Source organism: Chenopodium quinoa, unplaced genomic scaffold, assembly GCF_001683475.1.
Source record: "Chenopodium quinoa cultivar QQ74 unplaced genomic scaffold, ASM168347v1, whole genome shotgun sequence".
Classification (NCBI taxonomy): domain Eukaryota; kingdom Viridiplantae; phylum Streptophyta; class Magnoliopsida; order Caryophyllales; family Amaranthaceae; genus Chenopodium; species Chenopodium quinoa.
In genome coordinates, this window is record NW_018743955.1 from 342,188 (window position 1) to 347,786 (window position 5,599).

Consider the following 5,599-nt stretch of genomic DNA (forward strand, 5'->3'; position numbering starts at 1 on the left):
ACAGTGCAAAAACTTCGATCCAAGCAATTGAATTTATTGAATAAGCCACATGATGTTTCCATGACCATCACCACGAAGAAGAGAAACCAAATTATGAGAATATGTAAACACCATAGCGGACCTAATGTTGGAGTGTAAAGCCAATTGTAATCCATAGAATCAAGCTAGAGCATTAGCGTGAAAAGCCGAAGTACAAACCCCAAAATTGCCACCACAAATAATACGATCATCTGCAGGATCTTCATTATCAAGACACCAACCCACTCTTTGAACCATGAATCATCAATTTACATTTGAACCAGATTAGACCCTAATTGTTGTATCCCCAATTGAGCTGCATGAAAATCAGGCGGGGGCAAACCTCTGTTGTTTGGAGGAGAACAAAGGTTGCCAATGACTGTTTCTTCGTTAGTGAAGTTAGTATGTATCTTGAGTATATCCAAAACCTTTAATGTAATGGGCTTAGTAAAAGGAAAATCTGGCCTAAACACCCTATTATTTCTACATAACAAAAGGCTCCAAAGAGTGCCAATGAAGATACTAATATGGGGACTTTTAATCCCATCCTAACTAATAAAAAGTCGTATAGAATCTTAGATCCAACCTATGAGAGAGAGGTGTTCATGTAATTCTGAATGGATGCCAAGGCTTCCACTCCATCAGGCTTCCCTAGCAATATCACAATGTCGAAATAGATGATTAAAATCTTCAACTTTTGTGTAATAAAGATCACAAAATAAACTTGGAATCGAAACCCCTCGATGAGAAAGCTCACTTTTAACTGCTAACCCTTTATTTAACAATTTCCATAAGAATAGTTTCCACTTCGGTTGTATGTCAAAGGACCAAAGGATATTCCAAAAGGGTTGGTATGAGACAAATTGTGTTGGTCCATCGGCGCTTGTAAAAAAGCATACCCAGTTTTAACCGAATACCGACCCAACGTAATCCGACTCCAATATCAAAAGTCGGATTTAGAGATGTCTAGTGTTTCCAATGCAATAATTGAAGAAGCCACCTGAGATAGGAAACACTGTGAAACTTTGTGAACATCCTATGATTGAGTATGTTGATCGATAAAGTAATTAATAGTCCATATAGAAGTTTGTAAAAGAATTCCTGGTTTGAATTTAGGATTCTATCCATTAACCCAATTAGAGGTACCAGCGGGTCTGGAACATCCATTACCACCTACCAGCTACGCCCAGCTAGTAATAGTGTATCATCCCGAATTAATCCACGAAGGTCGTAGGAGTTCCTACTAGTGAAATAAACGATGATGAGGAACTTGAGGGTGGTTAGAGAGAAACTGAGTTCTAGAACTAAAAACCTTGGACACTAGTAATTAGGGGTTTGAAACAATTCTCTAAACCTGTTTCATGAGTAGAGCCTTGTTTAAAGTGGAGATATATCGAATTCCTAAGATTCCATGCCTCGAGGCAAATGTATCTTATCTTTGTTAACCCAGTGCATTCCTTTATTTTCCTAATTGGACCAAAAAAATTTCAGGAGTTTAAAGAATCAATTTTCCTAGCCACCGAAGCTGGTAATTCTAAACAAGAAAGGACATGAGAAGCCATTGCAACCAAAATGGAGTTAATAAAAATTAACTTTTGCGACTAAGAAATGCGAACTAAATTGAGCACATGTATACGACCAAGTATTTTGTCGATGATAAACTGCAAGTGAACTTTTTTCTTTCCTATGAAATCTATACCAAGATGATGGTCAAACATCTGAACGTGTTTATTTCGAATAATAGATTTAAATTCTTCTTGAGCCGTAGTAGTAGTGTTAGAGATTAGCCTGATAAGGGACTTTGAAAAGTTAAGCACCTGACCCGAGATTTTGGTAAATCGTTTAATGATACCCACAACATTAGTACATGAAGTACAACAAGGCTTTAAGAAAATAAGAGCATCATCGGCGAAGAATAAATGTGAAGTAATAGGACTAGTTCTAAAAACCTTAATACCTAGAAATAACCTCAAATCATGACCCAAATGCAGCATTCAGGAGAAAGTATCCAAACAGAACAGGAAAAGATATGGTGAAAGAGGATCACCTTAGCGTAGACCGCAATGGGGTTTAAAGGTTTTCGAGGTAATCCCATTAATAAGAAATTTATAGCACACTGTTGAGATACATTGTTGAATCATTTGAAGCAATTGATTTAGAAACCCATATGCTCTAAGGACTCTTAATAAAAAAACTCCAATGAATTCTATCATATGCTTTATTCATATCAATTTTGATAAAAGCAAGGTAGTTGATGCCAGTGTTTGAAGAATTAATCTTTTCCATCAATTCATGACTCAATAAAATATTGTCTGTCATAACTCTTCCCTGGACAAAAGTATGCTGAGAGTCGGAGATTAGCAAAGGAAGATACTTACGAATTCTTGCAACTAAGCACTTCAAAGAGCACTTGTAATTGATATTACATAAGCTTATCGGACGAAGATGAACAATCTGTGTCGGTGTGGCTATTTTTGGAATCATAACAAGTAATGATTGATTCCATTCTTTTAGAAAAAAAACACATAGAGCGAAAGAAGCTTTGGATGGCAGAGATTGCCGAGTCCCCTACAATGTTCCAGTGAATCTTGAATAATTATGCAGTATACCCCATCTGGATCCGCCAACTTGCAATTTCCCAAGTCAAACATTGAGGCTTTAATTTCAGCAGCTGTAAGAGGTCGTTCCAGATTGTCAATCTGGAACGAGGTGAATTTTTCTAGGTCGAGCTCATGGAGGACGATATCAATTTCCGGATTATAACATGGGTCAGCACTGCATTTGAAAGTTTTCTTTAGAGATTGAACAACAACATTTTGGATATCCTTCTGAGCATGTTGAAGAAGACCTTGATCATCATATAAGGAGCAAATATAATTCTTTTGTTGTCGACTTTTCACTTTCGAAAATAGTAAGTTTGATGAACAATCACCATTTAAGATCCAATTCTTCTTACAACGTTGTCTCCGAGAATGAAGTTGTAACAAAATATTTTCCATTGAAATAGTCATATTGGACATGTATGTAGAGGCCTCAGATACAGAGGTAATGGGCCTCCCCTTCAGTAGCCAGTTCCTTCGTAAAATTTTTCCAATCGATACACTAGAATATCTTATGTTCAAGACACCATTGTCGAATTAAGACCTTTATAGAACCAAGGTTTTTCGAAAGAATAAACATAGGAGAGCCAGGAGAATTACGTATGCAATTTTGTGAGATAAAACCTTGGATATCCGTAAAGTGAAGACACTAATTCTCCAGCTGGTAAGGTCTATTGTGTTTCTTAAGAAATGGGGTATCCTAAAAAATAAGTGTCGCGTGGTTAGAAAGAAGGATGGGTTGGTTTGTACGAGTATCTAGAAACTAGAAAGTGTGACATCCTCTCAAACCTGCAATGGCGACAAGAGAGTCGCAATCCAAGCAGGAAGTTAGCATAGGTCAAGCTGGCCCAATCATATGATCCGACCATACGAAGGTCGCGAAGAGCAGGAAAGTAGTAGAGTAGCACTTGGCTACCCCTGTCAGGAGAGAAAGTCCCCGACAGAAGAATCAAAGCAAAGATGCGCACCCGCTACTCCGGGGTGGTCACACCATCTCGAAAGGCCTCCACCAGCATGGTCCAACGAATACACTCGACAGGCTCGTCCTCCCAGTGTGTCCTGCGAGAACAAGAGCCAGAGCCACGTTGTCGAGACATGCTAATTATGCAAAATAAACGTAAATTAAAGGTTTTTAGTATCTAAAGTTTGCTTATCCGCATTATACTATGTTCATCAAAACAGAGTACGTAATACAAAAATAGAGCATGATTATGATTCGAGCAAAATTAGCAATTTCAAGCAATCAAAAAATTTCTTGCAATATTATGACAACTATTGTGACAAATTAAGCATGAATAGCAAGCAAAAACATGAATAACGAGCCACATTGTTCTCACGAACTCAAAGGGCCCAACAATGGAAAAATGTTCGTTTCTTCACCAAATCGAGTCAAACAAGTCTCAAAACACTCCCAAGGCAATATACAAGCATAAACAAGCAGTTTCATGGCATAAGATTCAGCAAACAAAGCAAATTAATTAAGCATGATTAGGTTGGAAATTTTCGAAAACCCGCAAGAAAAAACAACCAAAATTCATTAAAACCGAGGTGAGTTTGAGTAAAACTTACATAGATCGGGAAATTAAAGATGAAGAGCTTTAATTTGCAACAAGTTTGAGCGAATTTGGTTGACAAAGGAGCAAGAACGACGATTTGAAGTTTTTGTGAAACTCGAACGAGAAGAACATCAGCAGCGAAATGGAGAAGAGAAGGGGTTTTATTTAGAAAACCTGACTCCAGCACGAAACAACAGAATTCACGCGTTGCGTGATTCTTGTCGCATCGCGAAAACCTTAATGCTCAGCGACAGCATGTAGGAGTGTGCGTTGGTTCAGCGACAAAACCTGTGGGCCCCATAATGATTTATGAGACTTATGTAGTAGTTTTGGGTTCCTTGGTACGCCAGTTAGCCCATATAAGCAAATTGACATGATTAGTGGTCGGCTCGATTACAAATTTTAGTAAGTGGTCGACCTGATACGATCATCTCACTTAGCTTAAGCGCCTAAGTATTGGCTCATCACAAGCATTGGGGTAATGGTTCACAAGCAAGCACAAGCGCCAAGGTACCGGCCCATTTACAAAATACGCCGAGGTACTGGAACGACAAGAAATTACAACAAAGCATCAACACAACAAGCATCCAAGCGAAGTATCAACAGATAGAGGATCACAAGGAAACGAGGTCTTCGACGAATTTCACTAGGATGAGAATGTTGTCAATTGAATGATCAAGTTAAGGCACAGACGAGATTTTGGAGATAGCTACAAGCAGCGGTCTTCGATGATGTTCCCTAGGATGTGGAAGATTGTCACGGTAAAATTAAGGATGGCTACAAGCAGTCACCTTCAACAGTGTTCCCTAGGATGTGGAGGATTGTCACAAACAATCGAGGGTGGCTACAAGCAGTGGTCTTCGACGATGGCGTTCACGAGGCACTATATGTGGAGATCGTTACAACAAAAATGCAGCAACAAAATCGATTACCTCCAGAGACGTGTACTAGACGGTGAATATACGCGTTTCTTAACTCTTATACCTGTTTAACTAACGCTAGTTTGCATGTATCGGTGTTACAAGTATAATTTAAGGTTGCAGAGCGTTCTGAATCATTCTCCATCCCTATCGCTACTTTGACTTTTGTTTTTGAAACATGCGTTTATCGAAACTCACTCAAAGTGGAGGCTTCGGTAAACACTTAAATGTGTCTCCCCAAAAACCAAATCAAGTGATGAATACCTTTCACGTCATTGATTATCGAACGAAGTGAAAGTGTGAAAAGTCTTGTGATACGGTTGTTTTTAGTAAATATCATTCTTTATTTCTGTTTTCGAAAATCTACTCTATTTATGAAAATAGCTAGTCCAATTTATGTTGGTACATGATAAGGGCAATAATAGTGTATTTGGAGGGCTTGCAAAGAGCTTTTCAACGATTATATTATAAGCCCAATTCCGATGAATAATGAGGAAATTATGGC